Raw genomic sequence first — 24,859 nt, forward strand, 5'->3', positions numbered from 1 at the left:
CTTTTATTTAAATATTCGCGCTCATTTTTGTTTAATCCTCAAAATACGTGTTTCTCTTTTCGTATATACTCATTTGTGCACGCTGATCTATATTTGTGATGTTCATGAATTATTTATATCAAACTGCTAAATTATACATACTGCTTTATTAGGTGTACTCACTTGTAAGCCGTAATATGCATATAATGCCAAGAACAAGATAACTTTAATCACACAGCGTTGAGACAGAATTTACCGTGTGTATACAATGCCAAGAACAATATACACCTTTAATCGCAAAATGTCATCATTAAAAAAAAACAAATACGTGTATGTAATAAAAATAATGTAAAACGTCAGTTTATTCAAGATTTTCAGTTGTTACAATGCTTCTTTAAAGTATTAGAAAAGCAATTCTTCCCTATCTGTCGATATATCGATCTATCGTAACCTTTTCTGTTCGGAATTAAACCGTTCCGCACGTAACATTAATCACATGGACTGTTTCTATCGATAATACTAGTCAAGTCAAAACCGTATTGTGTTGGTTTTGTCAAGCTGACATGTTCAATGGGGAGAGATTGTTCGTGTGTTCAGTTGTCGGGACATACATCAAAACAGTAATCTACCTTGACTGAACGTGAATATACTGAGCTGAAGGAAACCGTAGTACTGTACTTACGCGAACAAAACGAGCAGACGCGCATAGGCTGAGATCAATATACAAAGTCAACCGCGCGTACATTTTAAAGGCACTGTGGAATCAAAAGGTATGAATTGAATGGTAGAGGTGTAATTTACCTGGAACTACGTTGCTTTAGGGTATTGTGTTTCCTCGTGCATTGTTCGTAAACCTTTACACAAGACGACAACGCTACTACTGGACATATGATTTGATACCGTACTGTCCGGATCCGCCTTGTACCTGTTGGAATGCGGCTGTAGATACATCACGTGTAACTGCGAATATGCTTGACAGGCCCGTGTGAGTCAGGTAAACGCCCCGTCCTTCACACCTTGCTCAGGTGGGGCGCATTTCACAGTCATTCCAATAGCGGATAAAGAACTATAATTCACGATTCAGTGTTAATCAGGGACACCAATGTATAGAGGACTTAGGGGGGGACGGTATTAGTGCCTAAGGTAAGTACATAAAACCAATGAAATTTTAACTCATGTTGTTATATAAATAATACAATTTTCACACGCACGAGTTTTTAACACACACACACACACACACACACACACAAGCACACATATAAGCATTCTCTCGCATCAAGTAAGTATCGCCTTCACCTTTACTTACGTGACAATAATACTTTACGTTATGTTTTATTATATCTTAAAATGAGTTGTACTCCCCATAATGTAAACTCAAAACTTTAGATATACGTGTATGTGAAGTTCGCATAAATAAGAGAGTATTTATCCCTAATCCAACCACGTATTATTCTATACTTCCCTCCACGTTAAATCGGATGCATTTCTTTAAACCTGGAAATAAATATCTTTTGTGTGCAAAATTAAACTTTTAGGTACATGAATGGATTCTTATTTGTGATTTTCATTAAATAATAGGTCAATAATTGTGAATCTTGACTTCATTACTTTAAAGTGGATATTTAGGTATGAGCAAAAGCTAGTAGGGTACGATAACTAAACACATTTGTAAACAATAATCCAAACGACAGGTTTGGGGGAAACATTAGATGAGACATATTTACATAATCTTCCAATGGATCGGGTTAATGAGTCAAAACAATAAATGGCTGAACTTTTAAAACTGTATAAACAAGAACACATGCGAAATGATTTTTCTTGTGGTTGACAGCACAATGGCAAATCAGTTTCAGGATTTGTGTATTTCTGAATAATGTACTTTCTGCAACTTATTACAAAACAAAACATGCAAAAGCAAACAAATATTCTAGGTTTGTTTCTATGGGCAATAAAAGGAGTGTTATTAAGGTGTTCTATTATTTAATATTATTCTAAATTTTTAATTAAATCAATCAAATCAGAAAGTGTCCACTTCATTTGGATTTTTTCTCTCTCGCTAAAACCAATATTGATGGGGAAAAGGCAGATAATCCATCAAATTTCAGAAGAATGTAATTTCCAGTCGTGTAAACAAACTAGTTTTTAATGTTTTATATAGAAAGCTTCACGATTATTTAAAAGAGAAACATATAATAACCCGTATATTGTATAGTTGTAGTCACTTGTATTGTCGAGGAACAGTGGTATGTGTAAACAAAAGTGTGTGTGTATGTGTTTGGGTGTGTTTTGTTGACTTTCTTAAGAAGGCATATAATACAGTATGTGTAGAATTCAAAAAATGTTTATGTTATTAAGTGAAAATTCACGATTGTCCTGGGGAAACCAGCCTTTGAAAAGACGGTTGCCCAGCAAATTGCCACGAAATTGGTTGCCCAATAAATTGCTGCGAAATTGGTTGGCCTTAACACTCATTAATTTTGTCGTATATACAGAGCTAGACCAAAAAACTGGTTCATTGTAAACTAATGTGGTTGTCCACATTAGAAATTCCCTAACGCCATTCCACTGAAAATGAACAATCAGCAGCAGTAAATAAAATTTAGCTGCATTGTCTAAACAAATTATTTCTCAATAAATTATACCCCAAAAGTGTATGATATACTCAACTTGTGGATTTTAATAGTTATGACTCGTCAGTAAATGATCTTGAAACACAGAGAACTCCAACTTCGATGCAAAACTTCATTAAAAAACATGTGAAAAAACCCAAACTAAAGTTACATCTTTCTGGCTATCTATAAAATTACATGTATGCTGTTTATATACAACGATTTGCAGGTGTTTTTTTCAACTCATCCGATCGCTCCGGTGGCCTAGTGGTTAGAGCGTCCGCCTCAAAAGCGGGAGGTCGTGGGTTCGAACCAAAGACTTTCAAAAATGGTACTAACAGCTGCCTCCCTAGGAGCTAAGCATTAAGAGGTTAGTGTTAGGACTGGTCGGTATGGTGTCAGGATGATGTGACTGGGTGAGCGATGATGCCCCAGTGCTATACATCACTATAAAATGCCACACTGCAGACATCGTAGCGATATGACTGAAAAATTGTTAAAGCTACGTAACAAATCCTAGTCACACACACACACACACACACACACACACACACACTTTTCAACTCATCCTCTGTATTTACGATTGAATTTATATCATTGATTAGTTTACAATCATTATTAGTTTCAAATTGTTTACATGCTTTTTAGGGGCCCCGAGTGGCCGAGTGGTCTAAAGCGCTCTCCGTTACGGATCACTGCCATCTCACCTCTGTCTGCGTAGGTTCGAGTCTCGGATTCAGCCAATGTGGGTATGTGAGAAAGCTTGCCAGTAGCTTCTCGTGGGTCGGTGGTTCTTTCCGGGGTTTTCCCGGGTTCTTCCTCCACCATTAATACTGGCCGCCATGTATAGCCTATCGCGTGCTGAAAAATGGCGTTAAACCCTACAAAAACTACATGCTTTTTATTTTGATAGGAATATTAAGATTGATGTGGTAAATTTATTTCGTCTTCACGGTGACCTTTTTGTCATTTACTGAAAGAACATATTTATAAAACACCATGCACGATTGGTCTTCCATTCATCTTGTGAGGTTTTCCCCACAGAAATTGTACAGGAAAGCATCCTTCAGGTTAACCTACATATATATATTTATGTAGGTTACATTTTAACGTACTCCACCCCACCCCAAACAAAAAAATATATAGGAAAATAAAAAAACAATCGTCAGAGACAAAGTGTTAACAGTGGGACTGAAAACATCTACCGGCTCAGCACGTGGCTCTGTAGTAACGGTGGGTATAGGGAACGTAATTATATGAGTAATAATTATTTTTTTTTGGAGTTGTTGCGTTGCCATGGCACAATCAGTGCTAGACAGTAACTATGCCTGATACGGTAAGGATAACAATTGGCATTATTAGTCAGCCCTGAATCGCCTGCAGGAAGCATGATTATAACGCTTGATTGATTCTGCCCGCCCGGTTGGTATCAAATCTGTACCAAATAATAATACCTTGCATAAATAACTACGAGGCCCGTAGGTTGCCATTGCAAATAGATTTTTTTAATATATAAAACCAGACTCGATACACCATAGTCCTCATGGACCTCCTTCCTGCACAATTTTTTAAAAAATTTTTTATAGAGTCATTTTGGTGTCACCCAGTCTGATGATGTCACCGGGTGATGTCCGCACCCCTGTAGTGACGCCACTGCCATAGCCATCAAAATCTAGTTGCCTAATATGAATGTGAATATGATGTAATTGGTTGCCCAACGCTAAAATTTTAGCTGTCCCGGGTTGCAGCGCAATGTATTTTTCTTCCTCTACGTTAGTGGCAGAGAAAGTTTTTGCAAACTTTTTGCAAGTATAGTTTTGTTGGATAGTTTGTAAACGTCCTTATAAATATGTACAAGTGTGGTAAATTTTTGTAATAACCTCCAAGATGAAATAATTGACACCTTCACAGGTTTAATAGTTCAGCAAGGACGCGGTGGGTGGGTGGGTGTTGTCTTCATTTGACAGATTATTTCCCCATGAATGGTAGAAGACCTGACGAAAGTTACTATTGGGTACAGCCGATATTATGCTATTTTCAGTGATTCAAAGAAGTTTTCAAAAATACACATCACAGATTGGCAAATTATACAAGTACATGGAACTTACCATTACATTTAAAGAAACAAAATTATGTGTATCAAATACAGCTGGAAGAAAACTTGATAAATTCGAGTTCATATTTAATGGCCAATATATTGTAATATGCAAATGATCAAAGTGTGTAGATAATGCAATTGAAATATAATCTGTAATTAGAATATAGTAGTAGCCGTACTAACCGTGGCTTAAAACTCGTGTTTGCTATGAAACAGCAGAAAAGTCCATTCTAGGAGAATAATGCAAACGTTGGCATTATTTTATTTCATACTGTGATCAAAGATTAAAACCATTAATTACAAATTGTTGTGATAGTTGAGGGAATAGTGCCCTTAGAGCGATATATATATATATATATATATATATATATATATATATATATATATATATATATATATATATATATATATATATATATGACAAGTCTCCATTGTACATTAAAAACAGGTCGTCAAGGAAATTCTGGCCTAATTTAGATATGATACTTTACGTGCACTAATGACATCCACTTTGTCAGTCTAATAACGCTACCCAGTTTAAAATAAAAATCAGAAAGTTGGTATAAATGCATGATTCACATCTTCTGCAACTTTTTTTTACAACAGTAAACGCGAATCTAAAGGCTAGTTAATACTAATAATACTAATAATTTATTTAAAGAGGGTAACACAATTAGCTGAAGAACTAATCTACCTTGAGGCCCTCTTATAAAGGAATTTATTTATATACAAATGAACACGTATACACACTCATGCATACCCATACACAGCAGCATGTAAATGTGTAGTTTGCAACAGTGTGCATGGATGATCTAAATGCACACATCACATAATCAACTAGGTCATTAAATATTTTGTCGTGTCTCAGCGTTATGAATGATAGGGTTTCTTCGATTTTCGAAAGATATCATAACATACTAGATTTTTTATTTTAAACTCGAGTCTAAATTATTTCCTTATTCATAGTCAGGTCAGATTTTTCCCAGCTAAACATTTGCAAATCTGCCACATCTTAAGTTCCTTGTTCTGACATGGTAAACGCTGCGTACGACAGGCCTCTGCATATTTTCGTCCATTGTACCAGCTATAAATGTACAGACGTGACAAGTAGCAGTATTAAATTTCTGAAATAATTTCATAACATCATACTCGTTTTGCTTGGATGGTCCCAATTCCGCATTCAATTGGACAAAGTACACACTATTCGATAACATTACAGGAATGCCATTATAAGGTATAAAGAAGATTTGTTATCATTCCAGTACGATCTTACTCTTATCATTTCGCTGAGGACCGTGTAAGATAAAGAAGATGAAATAAAAGGATTCATGCTCCGGATTATGAAGCGTTAAAAACATGCTGACTCTCTCTCTCTCTCTCTCTCTCTCTCTCTCTCTCATATGCCTGATGTGTGAGGATGTTTCCTCATATGTGAGAAGTTTTGACCGGGTGGAGTTATTAACATTATTGTGTTGTGATTAGTTTCCGCTACACACAATCGCCACCACGTATGCGAATTTTGGAGGTGGTAGGCTTGTCTGTTTATCTTTAGATACTCCCTAATGCCATTTTAAGCATATATATATATATATATATATATATATATATATATATATATATATATATATATATATATATATATATATATATATATATATGGCCATTTCGCGAAACAGAACCTTTATAAAAGGAATATATATAATAATTGCGATAGAATTTTTATCTATTATTGTGCTGGATTTAATTATTTTAAGTGGATTTGTTATTACATATGTCTTAGATGAGAAGATATATTTGTAATAATTCTCTTGATATTTTAATTATCGTTTACTTAAGATAGAGGGGGCAAATCTGTATTTACTGTAAAACTGAGTAGCAACAATCGCGTTAAATATGGTGTTTTGTAGCCCAGAAGGGGATGTTACATCCAGCAGCTCAGACTGGCAAGCTAATGAAACGAAGATACCTGTTATTGGCGGGAAATAATGTGTTTGTAGACTTACAGTAAATTATAGGAAGTTTCATTTTATAGCCAAACATTTAGATTGCGAACATTTGTTGCAAAACTTGTAGCTCTATAAGTAGGTGTATAGCACTTAAAATAAAGTTAAGTAGTGGTAATGTAATTTTTTTATTTACCTCATATTAATTTTCCACATAATACATCATTTTTGGAAATTCTACTTTACATTCAGTCTTATTAAGTGAGGAGTATGAATGGAGAGCGGGTGTTGTTGTTGTAGAGTTTAACGCCATTTTCAGCACAAGATAGGCTATACATGGCGGCCAATATAAATGGTGGAGGAAGAACCCGGGAAACCCCACCACCACCACCACCACCGAAAGAACCACCGACCCACGAGAAGCTACTGGCAAGCTTTCTCACATAACCACATTAGCCGAATTCGAGACTCGAACTCACGCAGACAGAGGTGAGATGGCAGTGATCAGTAACGGTGAGCGCTTCAGACCACTCGGCCACTCGGGGCCCCTGGAGAGCGGGTATATGGCTTTAATTGGATTAAAGACATTTAGGTTTTGAGCCTTAGGTTTATATGTTATAGTTTGATAAATGTATGTAGGTAACACAGTCAAACCATAAGTTTGCTTAGCATTAGTCTAGAAAGGTCTTCAGGGAATTTTTTTTTTTTTTTATGATGGCAGTTTAGATCATTGATACGCAGGGGTAAACCATTGTGCATCGGCAAAATGGCAGAAAAGGGAACAGAGAGCCACAAAGGAATGGCACTAACGGTGAAAATTATAGCAGCTAAAGCACTAAGTGCACTGAAAGGCCTTAGCTTTGCCGTAGCTTCAAAATGGAGCATAGGAGCTCAGGAAAAGAAAACCAATCTTCTCCTGATATCGGAAGATAATAAAAAAATAAGCTAGACACCTCCAGGTACCAAGGAGAGGAAGACTGCAGGTGCTGAGGGAGCATCCAACACAGACCCAGCAGCTGGCCATTCAGTCTAGCGGTATCCAATACGAAGGGGAGGCTCCAACTATTCGGACTCATCTGTCATAAAAACCCACCTCCCACTAAGAATATTGAAGCCTGGAAGCAACATCAAATGTTTTTTTTTTTAAAAAAAAACAACAACAACATTTCTATGGGCAAGTCAGGGAAGGGACGAATGGAAGGAGGCAAAAAAGTAAGTGTCGAGAGGGACCCTGAAATCGAGAGGCGGGAAAGAATCCAAACCACCCCGTGTTTTAACCTGGATTTATTGTTCAATACTTTAATTCGACTCGATGAAAAATATATGAAGCACGATTAAATAAGTGCAAGATCACAACTTAGAATTGATTATCTAGACACGAACCATTGCTGTTAACATCAGCAACAGTCTGTCAGTTGATACCCGACTTAAAACTGTTCTTCTAGACGTGAATTTGACTTGGAGTTGATTATCCAGAAATGAAAAGCTGTTAATACCAGCAACGGTCTTTCAGTTGGTACCTGCAGGGAATGTTGGCCAAACTTGAGCCGATGAAAATCTTTGAAAGCTGGATCATCGAAGAATTCTGGTTGCAATATTTACATACGTTCAGATTGAAGATGTGCAAGAAATATGATGTATAACATGCTTGCACCCAAGAACGAATAGATGCCCGATTTTGTAAACACAGCACGCCCAGTTTTGCTATATTATTCATCCATTACAAAAGCTTGTTGTCCCTAATAAATTGTTTCTGCAATGTTATGCTAATGCTTCTAAATCAATGGTTGCACTTGTTTATGTTTGTACCGGTGAATTGATTTTATCATTTTAATAGTGGGTTGATTTGGAATCAATCATTACTCTACTGTCGTGTTAGTAGGTTGATTTTACGGTGTAATATGATGTTGATTTTACGGTGTAATATGATGTTGATTTTACGGTGTAATAGAGTGTTGATTTTACGGTGTAATAGGGTGTTGATTCTACGGTGTAATAGGGTTTTGATTTTACGGTGTAATATGATGTTGATTTTACGGTGTAATAGGGTGTTGATTTTACGGTGTATTACGATGTTGATTTTACGGTGTAATAGGATGTTGATTTTACGGTGTAATACGATGTTGATTTTACGGTGTACTATGATGTTGATTTTACGGTGTGATAGGGTGTTGATTTTACGGTGTAACAGGGTGTTGATTTTACGGTGTAATAGGATGTTGATTTTACGGTGTAATAGGGTGTTAATTTTACGGTGTAATACGATGTTGATTTTACGGTGTAATACGATGTTGATTTTACGGTGTAATATGATGTTGATTTTGCAGTGTGATAGGGTGTTGATTTTACGGTGTAACAGGGTGTTGTTTTTACGGTGTAACAGGGTGTTGATTTTACGGTGTAATAGGATGTTGATTTTACGGTGTAATAGGGTGTTGATTTTACGGTGTAATACGATGTTGATTTTACGGTGTAATGTGATGTTGATTTTACGGTGTAATAGGATGTTGATTTTACGGTGTAATATGATGCTGATTTTACGGTGTAATATGATGTATATTTTACGGTGTGATAGGATGTTGATTTTTCTTGACAAACAATAGGATGATACATGACTACTTTTAAAACGATGCGGCAATTTAATATCGATTATCTGTGACTGTTGATGACGTATAAGCTGACTATAAATAAGGTGGGTTTTTATAAGGCTCTTTTTGCAACTTTTCTGTTTTATTTATTCAGATGAGTACATTTGTAGCACATTATATTTTCACACTTTTTCTTCGCGAAATGTGAGGTATATAGTTTTAATTTCCTTCAGTCCGTCCTTATGAACTAAATAATTGTATTAGTATTTTATATAAATTAACCAACGTGTGACAATATACTGCTATGAGGATTTATTTCACATCTTATTTGGAGTACTATTCTCAAGGTCAAGGTCAAAATTTTCGCTTTTGCGCTTTTTTCATGATGGTCTTAAGAGATTGAGACTTAGCACAATTCGCATTGCTAGTTGATTTTATGTTAGATATTACACTTGGGATGGTATCTTCATTATTAAGATGTCGTCATACGTTGTATCTTCACCTCCTTAACTAACCTTACCTTTATCGTTGTATCCCTTTTTGATGTCTGTCAAAAGTTGCACTCAACGTCTGCTTTCACACACCCCACTCTCTCTCTCTCTCTCTCTCTCTCTCTCTCTCTCTCTCTCTCGTTAAAGAATTAGTAAAGGTGAATTTCTTGTACCACATTTCTCATAGTTTTAGATCTGACCCAGCACATTTTAATATTTAAGTGTGCACCTGGCACTGATTGCCATATTACACCACAAGTACCCTATTTAAACCATCGAAAGGTTCACTTGCCATAATCATTGCCTTAGTAAAGGTATTAGTGATTGTTTTTGACGTCGTCTTTTGTTGTTGTTTTGTTTTCATTCATAATCAGAAATCTCAGTTATTTTTAAATTTAGTGACCAGTGTCTTATTACTCCATAAACTTAGTATCGTGTGCTTTACAAGTAGTCAGCGTATGCAAATTGAATATTCTCTCTCACTCTTAAAATATTGACACCGAACTTGATAATAAAAACGAAGTAATAACTAAAATTAGTTATTGATAAAGACCGAAAACGAACAGGTAAGAAGTTTGCATTTCTTTGACTTGACAAAACCCTTTATGCTTTCCAAAATGCCATCAGTAGTTGGACAAGGATGAACCTATATTTCTTATTTCCGTTTTATATGATTCGACTGTTTTACAGTGTTTTCATCTCGATTTCCGATATGCAAAGATGGTGTTTATATCAGAAATGCCAAGTGTAGGTTATTGTTTGTTGATCTTTGGTTTCGGCAGGACTTCACGTTACCATTGCTATATTTTGGCATGATTCAGTTAGTCAAATAAATGGTATCAGGTTGGAGATACGGTCCGGTAAACACAGTGACCACCTTGGTATATGTTAGCGCAACATGGCTTAAATTTTGGCTCAGAGAACCCCCTTCATGTTGTAAATGGAGGTAAATATAGGTTTTCTGGATGTCTCTAGGATGTCTCATGAATGCACACTGTTCATACAGTCTACAGTCAGTTAAAATGGGAAGCTGTAAGACTTTCACATGTATGCAGTAACGATACAGGTAGAAAAATACTCGGTTTTGCTTGCTAAATCAACTTGAAGATTTATGTACGTCTCAAGGTATCTATGCAGTTATCGTACTAAAATTCATAACTGAGATCCTGACTTTGGTGTGTAATAAATTATACATTGCAAAGATGTATCCTGTCAAATTTACAAATTTACTTCTATATATGAACCGGCACGAACCTCTGTTCACACACACACACACACTTTATTCCATGACGGATGATAAAACTCGGGCAGCCATTCCACTTGGCTTCTGATTTCTTTATGACTCATTTTGATATGCAAGAACCAGTCTGGATATGGGTGAAAAGAATATATATTGTATTTGGCTGGCCAGGATTGGTCGGTAAGGAAACGCACAATTTTCGTTATGTGAATCTTGTGAGATTTTGTCCTAGTTATAACTGAAGCGAAAATAGAGGCATTGTTTTATTGATGGGATATACGTCCTTTTACAGACTTGCATTTGGAAAACTAGTTACTGAAACTAGTACCGAACTCGGATGCGGAATTAAAATCTTTGTTTCAAATACCAGTAGATCCAGCTATGCCGCGGCACACTAGAAGATCAAAAAATGCCGCGCTTCATGGTTTTCTCTTCTCAGGAGCTTGCTACACATTGATAAATGAAGGTTTGATCAAAAGCGTTCAGAAATTTGAATTTACTGAATTTTTAAATATCGTGATGTTTCCTTGGCTATACTGTATGAGCTGTAATATTCCCTGAGTCTCATAACATCATCAGGTTGTTAAGTTATAAATATAGACGATTGAGTGGCTATTGCAGGTAACGGACGGCAAAATGGACGGTAAGGAATGTTTTGCGTAATTGGTAGAAAGTATGCTATTTTTTTGGATAGATATATCGCCTTAAGGACGACATCAAGTCTAGATGATATCTTTTGTTATCCCGCTGAAGTGTATACGTGCATGTTGTCCCAGCATATCAATTATCCCGTATTCCCTGGGGACAAAGCTAGTTCAGTTTATTTGTTGTTTGCCTCAGGCAATGCTAATGCAGCATGCAACTAATCTATCAAAATGGAGACTAAGATGACACACATACTCATTAAAGCAATGTTCAGACTGGAGTTTTAGTAGGAGTGTGAACAGGTATGGTATTATTATCTAAAGACGTTATGAAAACACCCTGCTTAGTTTTTTTATTTGTTTTGTTTCTTCTTTGTAATACGCGTACACATTTTGACTAAATTCTGCAGTGTTTAAAAATAAACGCGTGCACGCGCAGAAAGATATATACTTTCTTCATTGATTGAAATCAAAGTTAAACTGGTGGTATCATAGAGATGTCGTCTAATCAAAACACGCTCGTGCCTTTTTGCCAATGGGAAACAAAATACATTGGAAATAATGCCTTAGCCGCTATGGCATATACATGTAACTTGTTTACCAAATGACGTAATTTTTATGTCACTAACCACCATAACGTTCATTATAACGTCTTATCGATTGTGATGACTTATTTTAGGCCAAAACTTTCACAGGCTTCTTTATTTAAGTGTCCTCAAAAAGTGAAGTAAAACTAAAAGCTGGCATTTTTGCTAGAAAGTGGCTGATCTCAACTTGTAGCACTGGCGTTATGAAAGATGCAAGAGCGCTACCAACATTTATGTATCTTCCAGGTGGAGTTTTGCTAAACTACAAGATGTTCCTATTGGTTTTCAACTTGTATGGAAGCTTTGTTTAGCCTGACTTTCTTGAATGTGAATAGTTTAGGCTTATACTTGCTGTGGCGTGTCTTTGTACTTTGTATTCTGCAGAAGAAGTGATAACATGTTACCTGACTATGACCCGTAACGATTTGTATCTGGAAAATCGGCTTGACACGTGTATTACATTGTATAGCTTTATTCCCTACCAAAACTAATTTTATATCATAACTCACGTTGGTTGTCTTGTCACGTTAAATACACATTGATCGGTGAGTTCAACTACCGTATTTTTCTGGAAAGCTTATTATTGCCAACTCAGCACATTACTGATTACTTGAAGTAACCAAGGACGATTGACGCAAGCTTAATGTTGAAAAAAAAAGGCAATAGCAGGAAGGGAAAAATTCATACCGAGTAACAAAGTTCCTGATATGACTTCTGTGACCCGTTCTGGCACTGTACCCTGTCTGTCAGACTATAACAGAGATTAAGTTAGTAACTTTGAGACTTTTGCTCACTAGCATTCTTTAACCTAGGTGAATACTAAATGCTCACAATTTCCTGTGCTTGGCTATGACAAGCAAAGTTACAAGCTGTGGTGTTATGGTCTCCTTCATGCAAAACGTTACAGTTATGTAGAGTGTGGTAACTTCAGCAAGTTATTTGTGTTAATTGTTTGTATTTGGTGTTTCTGTTTTTTGTAATTACCTTCGACAAAGATTAGGTAGGATTCGAAACCTCTTTGGTTAGTTAAATGCTGTTGGTAATACGAAGACTTGACGAGTGGGTGTAGTATAGCGAAATGTCACGGATAGTACGTAATGAGTTTATAGTTATATATTATTTTATTAATATAAAAGCTGTGATTTAAATGTTTAGGGACAAGCAGTTTTAAGGAAAATGTATTTAAACGAGCTAGAATAGGCAATTTGATATTGTATTTTACGCGCAATAGATCACGGCAATACGATAGTATTCAACTGTTGCATTGTAATTATCTTGTTGCACGAGGACTATGCAACGAGTGTTACATTTTGCATATGTGTTGGACCTTGAATGCAATGCACGTAGCAAACACCGCGATATCTGGTAATGGGGACAGCCATATTGGTCTTCTTCTACTCAACCCGGTCTCTTGACTGGCAGTCATATTACACGCAGAACTGTAACCCGATGGCTATCAAGCTTTCAATATTGAAAGTATTTGTGGTCGGTACTGACAATAGTAAAGAGAATTCCGAAACATTCTTGAAATATATTTATAGTTGTGGTATACGTTTCCGCTAGTGTGTGAGGAGGTACTTCACACAAACAAGAGTGTGATTCAAATTAAGAAAAAGACAGATTCTAACAAAATTACAAGCTGATCAGGTAAGCTATATATGCAGCTGCATACATGTACTTTAGAAGATGGTACTTCATTTAGTTCTGTGGATATCAAGATTGTTACTAACCGTGAATGTTCAACCAAGTTTAGCGCAACATGCATAACGACGTCGAATATGACATGCAATTATGTCTGTATCTATATGCTTTTCCTCATTGGAATTTACAGTGTGTCGAATAGGCCACGTATAGTGAATGAGTATACACTCATGTGTACAATTAGTTATGTGCATATTAGTGGTGATTTAGTTATATTTTTCTTTATTGTCATAACTATTTATTTATATTGTTTTGTGTATTACATTGGATGAATTAGTTTTATCTTTGTCCAGTATAATCATTTGCTAGATATGGAATGCTTTAGAAACGTGGATACAAGGAGGCAGTTGAATATAGCTGGTAGTCTACATAAATAAAAAATAATAGACAAAAGTCTTACATTTTGTTCATTTTGCCTTGAACCCATTGCTAGGATACCAAGAAAGTGGTTCGAAATTTAAACCCAATGCTCATTAATTAATAAAGTGTGAAAAATGGAATGACCAACTGTGGAACCGTATATAGTTAGGTGCGTACGTAATTACGTACATAGATAGATGGAATGATAGATATATATAGATAGATATACAGATAGATATATAGAGATAGATAGACAGATAGATATACAGACAGATAGATGTATAGCATATACAGAAATACAAATGAACAGCAAATATCAAAATAATCCATACTGTTTATCTTGAGGATCATCATAATGTTAGGGATTTATAAATGGTGTCATTATTATTATTACCAGAATGCTAGAACTTGTGTTATTGTCTTCATCATACAATATTGTTTATGGCCAATACGGGCCTTCGAACTACTGTCAGTGTTGTTCAGGACTGACGAGAATCCAGTTTATCTGGACGCAGAATGTGCAGAAAAACAGCCCAAGTTCATTTTCTACAAGTTTTGTATTAAAATAGACTTCTCCTTTCCACTAAATGGACTATTCATATGTGTCAGTGGCATTTCAGTTCAATGCATACAGACTCCGAACTTGTGTACACTGCATCAAAGTCTGTGAACAAAGAGACATGTAATTCTTGTCACAAGTTTTTGATTCACACCCACCCACTGCTAAATGTTACTTAAATGAAGAAAATGGAACATCACTATTACCATCATTTATAGTCATTTTCTAACAATCAGAGTACAATCCCCCTCCCACCTATACTAAATTAGGCATTACCAATAGTCCTTAAAACTTAGTTGTGCAGGGTACGGTGGTATTTTAATTTACATTCATACATGCATGCAGGCAGTACATACATACATACATACATACATACATACATACATACTAAGATTCGTAGCAATAGCCCCATTGGAAAACGACGTGTGTGTGTGTGTGTGTGTGTGTGTGTGTGTGTGTCTTGGACTGTTAACGTATCGCTAGGATTTCTGCAGTGTGGCAATTTGTAGTGATGTCTGCGCTGGGGCATCATGCCGTAGACATGTAGCATGATGTCCCACCCAGTCACATTATCCTGACACCAGGCCGACCAGTCCTAATACTATCTTAATGCTGAGCGCCTAGGGAGGCAGCTGTTTATGCCATTTTTATAAGTCTTTGGTATGACAAGGCCTGTGTTAAAATCCGCGACCTCCCGCATCCGAGGCGGACGCTCTAACCACTTAGGCCACCATTCAAGAAAACGAAGTTTTTACTCCATTAAATTCTAACCGGGTATCTCCGTGTATCACAATTTACCCTACCAATAACATCAACACTGCTATCTATACAGTCACCTGTTTTACAGGGGGACAAGTTCACAAATTCTGCACGACGATCTGTACAATTTACTATTTTTTTCTAGACTGAAAATTTCCTCTCGTTAAGTTGTGTTATAGTTGATAGGTAAATACGATAAATGGAAGAGGAAATATTGACATGCATTCCCCCATCCCCCATTTCTATATGTAACAACAGTAAAAATGAAAGCTTTTTATTCAGTGGAACAGGACAGTTAATTAAAATTTCATTTCATAACTGCAAACTTGAACAATGAATCTGCTGGATTACCTTCTAAAGTTCTAAACATACAAATTGTTGATTATGTTTGGAAAATAAATTTGGCAAGTTTCTGTTGTCTCCTGCAGATAAGCGTACCGTTCAGTTCCTCTAAACATCTACCTATTCTTCTCATTGTCCTCGTTATTACAATACTCTTTGACTCCCCCCCCCCATTCAAAATGAGTAGTAATAATTTAATTTTTATCTTTAATTATTTTGTTATTTTGTTCACAGAGTTTGTTTTCTAGATTGCTTGCATCTCCACTAATCATTTCATTCTCAATCAAACAATACTTCCTTCTCGTTTTTATTCTCACACCTTTAGTTTTTTTACTGTATTCTTTTTAATTATGACGCTTCATGGAACCATTGTCCAAGGAATGCATTTTTGTACAAGTTCCTTTTCCTGTTTTAATTTGCACTTCTTTTTACATGAAGCATATGAATGATATTTTTTTAACGAACTCCCATTAACAATGCATATATAAATAATGATTCACATGTAGAAAATTTTGGATCTGAATTCAGTACACTCCAATATTTCCACCATAATCAATCGCAGCATATTAATATTTGATTCTCTTTATACATATTTTGAATTCATCGATATTTTATTCTTTCAGTAAACTTTTGTTAAATTTCCACAAACCGTTACCTCTTTTAAAATCCATCTGAACACAGATTTAATTTTTTTGTCATAGAATGGTAAGATCAATAACGTGGTTCAGTAATACATTTCCTACATTTTGCATAAGAAATTCAGACAAAAAAGAAAGATATCCAATCAAATAGCATAGTATTTATGGTAATTTTCAGCGTCTAATTTGCATTTAACCCATTCAGTATGATGCAGAGTGTAGTACAGTCATAAATTCACCTCCGTCTGCGCTGGTTCGAGTCTCGGATTCAGCCAATGTGGGTATGTGAGAAAGCTTACCAGTAGCTTCTCGTGGGTCTGTGGTTCTTTTCGGGGTTTCCCGGGTTCTTCCTCCACCATTAATACTGGCCGCCATGTATAGTCTATCGGGTGCTGATAAATGGCGTTAAACCCACAACAACAACAACAACAACAATCATAAATCGAGTTACGTTAATATTCTCTTCATCTGCCCGTTGGTTTTAGTGCATTTCATGGACAGCGTCAAGTTCGTGGCTTTGGTGGGTATATTGTGAGGTGTGTTGCCAGAATGGCACAGTGCTTCTTAGCGTGCTGTCATCACTATCTTGATATTGACAGGGAACATGTCCAAATGACACGCCAACCAGTTTTAATGACTTAACAAAGGTGCTATATTTAGATTTCAACACGTCGCGTTGTTTGCTAGTGCAAGATGTTTGTACCGAGAAGTGAAAACAAATTGAGAAGAGATTTGAAAACTCGAAGTATAATTTGAAAGCATTATTAACTTTAACAGAAATATAATCCTCCGACGCATTATTAAGAGATCTTCGATGGTTTCGGACCGTTAAGATTTCCGTATTACCAGCTATATTTTGCTTTCCCCATTCTTGTTGATGAAAATTTCTGCGTTTCACTATCATTTGTATGCCATTTGACAGTCGTCTGGTTTATTTGTATCAAAGATTTATATTTTACTCCTGTCAAGAAGGCAATTTGTTACACATGTATTTTAACTAGAAAAGCGGGCAAGAAAGAGTGGATGCCGAGAACATGACCGAAAATACAAATATACTACAGTACCACACAGGTGGTTACATAAATGCATGAAATAGTCATTGGGCGTGTATGATATTTACCACAAATACATCTATTATTTATATACGTAACTAAAGTTGTTTTTGAATGACTCACATCTCGGAACTCAACAAGGAAGATATGTTAATACGTCAATTTAAGTTTAGTAGGTAATACGTAAGTTCAGCTGCACATAACAGATCACTGAACAAGTATGCCTTCTAACCAATCCTTTTAATGAAAACTTTGTGTTTGAATTCGTTAATGTCTCTCTCCAAGTAAAATTAGATGACCGTAATAATCACTATAGTCTTACAGGACCCCTTAGTGACTGCAGAATTATTCGTATAAGCCGAATTTATCCTGCAGTGAAACTATTAACTTTGTGTGTATGATCCACTGGTTCAAAAAAATCGATAATTGTGTATAGCTATATACATGTAAAAAAAATTCTCCGAACCTTTTCTCTTTCTCTCTTCTATCCATCAAGTTTTATGTTTTTTTGTTAGTTATTTTGTATTTTCTTTTGTTTGTTAATCATTTTAGTGAATGAAACAGCAGCCATTCCTTTGTAAAATCAATTTGTTGTATGTTCATTAGTACTTTCAAGACTGGACTATTGTAACTCAATTATGTCTGGTTCATCTCAATATCTACTTCAGCAACTTAAAAAAGTTCAAAACACAGCTGCTCGGATCATACTTAAAGTACCACGATCAGAGCACACCTTCACGCTGCTCTGTACCCTACACTGGCTATCCATTCGATCCAGAATCAAACACAAAATTTGTTCTCTCTGCTACGTTTCACTGACGGACTCTAGTCAAACATACCTATCCGACCTCACCCATGTGTACACACCAGCAATATACTTACGCTCCTCTTCTGACAATCGTATACTCATTATTCCCACTACGAAAACGAAGTCATATGGACAATGTTCTTTTGCATACCAGAGCCCAGCAACGTGGAATGAATTGCCCACTGAACTTAGACACAAAGACACAGTTATCCCATTCAAGAGTGCTCTTAAAACTCATTTCGACTGCAAGAACAAACTTAAAGACCTAATAATGTTCCCTACCTTAAATATTTACAGCATGTATTTTTGTTTTCTGTAATAATATCATTATATGTTTTTATGTTATAGGTGTTGTCTAGTGTTGTAAATCGCTTAGAGCTGCTAAAGATTAGGCACTATACAAAGTTCTCGTTATTATTATTATTATTATTAGTTTAATTTGGCCAAAAGGCGAACTGAGCGAGTCAACGGTCAAGATATTTCACAGAGGATGACAGATGTAATAGAACTGTATAGTAAAACCGCTTACGACATCAATCTCTAGGGACCTAATGTTTCCATTTAGAGGGAATTTGGCTTTCCTGATTTCCTTTTCAAGGGATTTTGGATTTCCCGAGGTTCTCATTTTTACTTTAAAAAAAGAAGCATTTATGTTTTCTTTCACATACATACACTTGCATGTTTTGCCCAAATCTCGAAAGCCAGTAAACTTGTACGATATATAATCTGTAATAATTAGAATTTCATTTCGTCAGTATGTGTTTATATGCTGTTATATTGTCAGCATGTGTTTATATGCTGTGTTATATTGTCAAGAGAAATATAACAATCACTCTTCTGTCGCCGGAGACGGCAACACTATTTTGGTACGGTTTTGGTTAGAGTTTATAATTAACATATATTTTTAAAACCACTTGATATATTCTTATGGTACGTTAATCTTTATGAAGCGTTCGGCAGTTCATTATGCGGAGGTTCATTTGACATGTCTGGTTGCTCATTTAAGCATAGTTTGAAGACTACAGTCATAGAAAATTTGCATTTGGGTATTGGGTAAAGGTAAGTCTTATTTGCTTATATTTTCTAGCAGCCTTTGATAGATTTTGTTCATCCTTGAAATAAATCCAAACGAAGCTTAGAAAACGCATTCTACAAAAATGCTTTCTTTCGCCTTTCACCATTCATCAAGGTGGAAAATAAATGTTGCTTTAAGGTTATGTGTACAAAAAAGTTTATTCACTCCTATTTCCTACACGTCCATTTTGACTTTGATGAAGCAATTCGTTCTGCGACACGATCGATCCATCACTCTTTTGACTACAGCTGGAATTAATAACTGAACATCCAAATCCGATTTTTTCCCCCGCGAATATTCGAATAGAAAATCAACATCTGAATTTTTGTTTGCATACTCACCAAATAATGACACCTGAAACCAATCTCAGATATCGACCATGCCGACCAAGGATCGCCTCGTTTAAACACAAACAAGGCATAATATTTACTATGCCAGATTGTATTAAAATTTACAAGTGAACAACTTAAATTATGCTAATTCACCAGTATGTCAAATCCCACTCACCAATATGTCAAACACCCACTCACCAATATGTCAAACACCCACTCACAAAGTAATCATAATATCAAAATTCTGAATAATAATATTGCTTGTAACATTGGCATTTCGATTCACTGTCATTTAGGCGCTCTTGACAAGATAATGAGTAATCATTCGGAGTACAGCGACTAGTTATGTTGAATGAACATGTAGTATGGCAAGAGAGACTAAAACATGGGTCATATCAAAGTCAAAAATGTGTATTAATCAACGTAACGAAACATTCCATTATTGTACATGATCCCTATAAATGAAATAAAAGGGTTTGATTTCGAAAAACAACTTACATAATCAATCGAGTAATCGACTGTGTGCATGAATTGTCTTCACATTTTTGCATTCGGGGCACGTTACCTCAAAAAATAAATTCATGAGATTTTCATTGTGAACACCTATATACATTTAACTGCAAAAGCTCTAGAGAGTTACTGACTTTTTTTATTTACCTTGTGTCTTCAACACAGAACGAACGTGTTTTGTCATAATGAGTTTGAAGATAAACTGATAAAATATTACCTAGATTAATTTGATTAGTCTGTTATTGTGGGTTTTTTTTTGGTTTTTTTTTAGAGTAGGAAAGACCGCACTCTATCGTTTAAATATATTTGGATGACAGAATTTACGACTGTTTTCAGTGCAACTTGGCATGGGGAGGAGTGAAAGTGTAAGTAAATACTAAAGTAGATTTAAAATTTTTGTTGGCATCAGTAAATATTCAGATCCTATCCGAATATATTAGACGAATATCCAAGTTGGAAAATTTGGTATTTGTTTCATTTCTACATTTGACCTTGTAGTCAAGGTCACAGTTATAGCAAATTAGATTAAAGTTTTATTTAAAGTCATTACTTGAAGAGTACTAAAGTAACAACGTTTTGTTACATGTCGAAGAAAAGTACCTTTCTGTATTGAAAATTATCTTGTCGAAACTTGGAATTTATTCTTATAGAATGAGAGTTGTATAATGATATCGTTCTACTGCAAAATTGTAAGCGTCAGTCATTGGATAGTGAATTTCCTCCAAAGAACGACATAAATTCCTCCTATTACAGACTTCAGTACCAATAATAATGACCTTCCGATAATTACTTCCAATAGTTATGAACTTCCAGTAACAATAAACGTCCAGTAATTATGAACTTCCAATAATTATGAACTTCCAATAATAATAAAATCCCAGTAATTATGAATTCCAGTAATTATGACAATATATACTAGTATGCTATGGAAAAATGTCTATTTTCTTATTCGGCCATTCGTGCGTTATTCAGTGCAACTTCCACAACTGACTGAGCGACAAATCGGTTTCTTGCTGTGCTGAGAAGTTCTAGTTATTCACAGAGACAAATATTTGTGTTGTTTCCGTTTTTAAATTGTTATTGCATCTAGGGTGCTGTTTGTATTTTCTGACATTAAATTTGTTTGCGGCATAATTTCAAAAGAAACGACTAGAAAATGTATGACCATGTAATTCTGAAAATAAAATTGAATTAATAGCAACAGTCGGTTTCGTAAAATTAACATAGGAGACGTGTTTGATAAAGTTCACGCTAAGCAAAATTTTCTGATAGTACGAGAAACACATGCGAGACATACGTATCTTTTTTCCTACATCGTTTTTGGCACAGACATCAACTTTTCATGCTTAGCATTTTCCTCAGTTCTCTAAAGGTGTTGTGTGTACAGTGATGAAACTTTCAGGTTGCAAAAGTTGGTAAATTTCATCTTTTACCATTTCCTCAGGTTCTCCATAAGCGTTGCATGAACAGTGATTTAACTTGCTGTATCTATTATACTTGAATGTTGCAAAAGCTGGTCAATTTAATGTTTTAGTGTAAACTTTAAAAAGTCTTATATTTAGCTGAATTTCTTTTGGTGTCGTATGTACATTCCTAAATCTTGATGACTATATTCGTCTTGGAGGATGCTATCCATTAAAAACCATATTAGATGTGATACCCTTTTTTACATTCGAAGGAAATTAGGTTACAGTTACCTACTTGTCAAGCTCCAGTAATTACGTTTAGTTTGTCTTAAAATTGTACACATATTAATAAAACTTAATGTTTTTAGCATTCCCATTGTATTTCCTGTATTAAGAGAGTACATCCCTATTTCATTTCTGTCTCGCGTGTATGAAAGAAAAGTAAACATGTAAGAGAAGACTGGCATAGCAGGCACGCGCGCTTTGAATAGAACAGTGTGCCAGACAGTGTTGGGCTGGTTTTAGCCACTTGACGCAAAGCAAAGTATGTTGTAACATAAGAATGATGTACCCTTCTCTCGTAAAATGAAAACACAGTGTACACAATAACAAATCTGTAATTACCATGCCTGCTTCCTGCACAGGCATAGAACATTCTGGTTTAATCTTTGCACAAAACGTTTTCATCAACATGAAAGAAAAGAAACTTAATTAAGATTTATTTCATCGATGCGATAGAGAGTAAAACCACTTATTTAATTCAGTCTCACTTGAGTCCTCTCTACATACGTTCTTTCTGCGCTAACCAAAGGGCTTCAATACACTTTGTTCTATATGGATCTAAAACGAAATGGATCGACGACCATTGCTCACTGAAGATGGGTGCTTTCTGATTACCATTGCTATTCTTGTATAGTATACATACATAGAATGTTCTACATAGCAATATAAACCGAGTATTATCGGACCTGCCATTATATATATATATATATATATATATATTGGATTTATGAGATAAAGAAACATTGTGAGTGAGATTAAGATGCTTAAAGGAAGCAATCAGGCGGCATAAAAGTATTTGCACTTCGTGCACCCGCATCTTGGGTGATGTTGTTGTTGCTGTAGGGTTTAACGCCATTTTTCAGCACAAGATAGGTTATATATGGCGGCCAGCATTAATGGTGGAGGAAGAACCCGGGAAAACCCCGGAAAGAACCACCGACCCACGAGAAGCTACTGGCAAGCTTTCTCACATACCCACATTGGCCGAACCCGAGACTCGAACCCATGCAGACAGAGGTGAGATGACAGTCATCCGTAACGCTGAGCCCTTTAGACCACTTGGCCACTCGGGGCCCCGCTATTGGGTGATAATGACGTTAGTAAATTACTTGACATTCATTTATGATATTTGGCACCTGATGGTTTGTAGTTATTTTGTGACTTTTCGTCTCTCAAGGGAGTTGGACAACTCTTTGATATGATGCACCCAAATAAAAACCTCCATGTTATACGAGCAGACGATTTACTTAAAACCATCCATGTTTACGAGAGGACGATTTAACCGATTACACCCCACCCCATGTTCTACCAGTAGACGGACAGGCGTGCATTTATAAGATAGGTATATTTACTGTCGGAGATGGGCGCTTTACACAAAGCCTGGTCATAACTTTTCACAGATGATAACGAACCACCAACGTCATAAATCTGAAGGGCTTTACCCCTGTCTTTGATCTTGACAAATATATTAAATGGTAAATGCCTGCAATATTTGACTCGCATATGGTGAGGATCGGTTTCTCGAGTTATTTTCTCATCCTTTGACCCCAAATATGCGTACAAACACGATAATAAAGATATAATGTGGGAATATTGTAAATCTAGTGGACTTCAAATCGAGAGTAGGATAAATATTTCTCTTCTGTTGTTCTTCACTCTTCACAGGGTAAAAGTGCACGACAGCTTGTATAAAAATCACAACGAAAATTTCCCTTTAACAACCGCCATTCATACACTACTTTTTCATTATATACCTTCGAAGGCGGATGTTGTTGCGAACATTTAGTAAGAATAGTCTTTTCAAATAGTCAAGTTGGTGGTGTCAGGTAATGAATAAATCCCCAAAGGTAATTCACGTTTGCAATAGCAGTTCCAAACTTGTCAACCGGCAATAAATTCAAATTGCCAATTAAACATGCATAGCAGTGTCTGTCTGTCTGTCTGTCTGTCTCTCTCTCTCTCTCTCTCTCTCTCTCTCTCTCTCTCTCTATATATATATATATATATATATATATATATATATATATATATATATATATATATATATATATATATATGCGTGTGTGTGTGAAGTGACTATATATGTGTGAATTTATCTAAGTTTATATTTTGTTATATTTCGGCGACCAAGGATACCATACAATACAGTATTTACATTTTCAGGACTTCGGTACAAATCACTGTACATGCAGTCAGTAATTAAATAGCAGAACGTGAAACTTTCCAAGTTTTGTTTCGTCTTAGGTGCTCGAGTCTAAAATAAAGTATTTACAATTTGATCAGCACATATAAATATACCCTCTCTCTCTCTCTCTCTCTCTCTCTCTCTCCACCAACTTTTAGACCGCTCCGGTGGCCTAGTGGTTAGAGCGTCCGCCTCGGATGTGGGAGGTCGTGGGTTCCATCCTTGGCCGAGTCATACCAGAGACTTACAAAAATGGTACTAACAGCTGCCTCGCTTGGCGTTCAGCATTAAGAGATTAGTGTTAGGACTGGTCGGCCTGGTGTCAGGATAATGTGACTGGGTGGGGCAATATGCCACATGTCTGCGGCATGATGATCACTATAAACTACCACATTGCAGACGTCGTAGTGATATGAGTGAAAAATTGTTAAAGCTACATTAAAAATCAAACTCACATCACATCACATCACCAAATTTTAGTGACCAGAGCATTGTTTGCATCATTATCATTTTGTGAGATAAAAGAATTTTGAACATCGGAACAGATTTATGTTGATTTTGTTTTTGTGCATTTTATTAGCACTTTTAACACAGTAATGATTATATCGTGCCGAGAAAAATGGGAACTAAGTGTCTTTCCTAATTACACACCGAACCTACTACACTCGGAT

At 35.9% G+C, this 24,859-nt stretch overlaps 1 protein-coding gene across 6 annotated transcripts in view; it reads left to right on the plus strand.

The window, feature by feature from the left end:
- The first annotated feature begins 550 nt into the window (after positions 1 to 550).
- Positions 551 to 24,859, plus strand: part of LOC149805840 (uncharacterized) — a 46,439-nt gene continuing 22,130 nt past the window's right edge. Inside the window, exon 1 of one of the 6 annotated variants that reach the window (XM_089950554.1) lies at positions 551 to 749. The gene's annotated coding sequence lies outside the window, so the exon portion shown is untranslated. The other 5 variants (XM_089950555.1, XM_089950551.1, XM_089950552.1 and 2 more) reach the window with 5 other exon arrangements.

Source organism: Sinohyriopsis cumingii, chromosome 2 (genome assembly GCF_028554795.1).
Source record: "Sinohyriopsis cumingii isolate HCF-2022 chromosome 2, ASM2855479v2, whole genome shotgun sequence".
In the NCBI taxonomy this organism is placed as follows: Eukaryota; Metazoa; Mollusca; class Bivalvia; order Unionida; family Unionidae; genus Sinohyriopsis; species Sinohyriopsis cumingii.